This window comes from Pyrgilauda ruficollis, unplaced genomic scaffold (genome assembly GCF_017590135.1).
Source record: "Pyrgilauda ruficollis isolate IOZ18807 unplaced genomic scaffold, ASM1759013v1 scaffold11479, whole genome shotgun sequence".
NCBI lineage: Eukaryota > Metazoa > Chordata > Aves > Passeriformes > Passeridae > Pyrgilauda > Pyrgilauda ruficollis.
In genome coordinates, this window is record NW_024509743.1 from 1 (window position 1) to 547 (window position 547).

At 68.4% G+C, this 547-nt stretch overlaps 1 long non-coding RNA gene across 1 annotated transcript; it reads left to right on the forward strand.

The window, feature by feature from the left end:
• The first annotated feature begins 37 nt into the window (after positions 1–37).
• LOC121360581 lies at positions 38–547 on the forward strand. The gene is made up of 3 exons (XR_005956227.1): positions 38–175; positions 262–414; positions 489–547. It is a non-coding gene; the product is annotated as an uncharacterized LOC121360581 (long non-coding RNA).

The following is a 547-nucleotide window of genomic DNA, read 5'->3' on the forward strand; positions in this document are numbered from 1 at the left end:
ATCTTGGCCAGTATTTTGGGGTAATTTTGGGGGTATTCCGGGCTCCCTGACCCCCCATCCCTCCGGCAGGGCTCGCTGTCGGAGCGGGCGGGCTCGGCGCTGCACGCCCTCAACCTGCTGAGCATCCTGTGCTTCCCGGCGGCCGTGGTGCTGCTGCTGCCCTCCGTCACCCCGGGTGAGCCTTGGGGGGGCCCCGGGGACACCCCAAACTCGGGGTTCACCCCCCCGGGGACCCCCCTCTGAACGCCCCGAATCGCGCAGTGGGCGCCGCCTTCGCCCTGGCCATCCACACCGTGCTCTTCCTCAAGCTCTTCTCCTTCCACGACGTCAACAAATGGTGCCGGCAGCGCCGGGGGGGGACCCCGAAAACGCCCCCGAAGCAGCCCCCGAAACAGCCCGAGGGGGATGCTGCAGGTATTGGGGGGTGGGGTTTGGGGGGGGGTTTGTACCCCTGGATTTGGGTAGGGGGGCTCATGAGGTGTCTCCAGCCCGCAGAGCCAACGGGGACGTGGCGCACGGGGAGGTGACCTACCCTGAGAACCTGAGC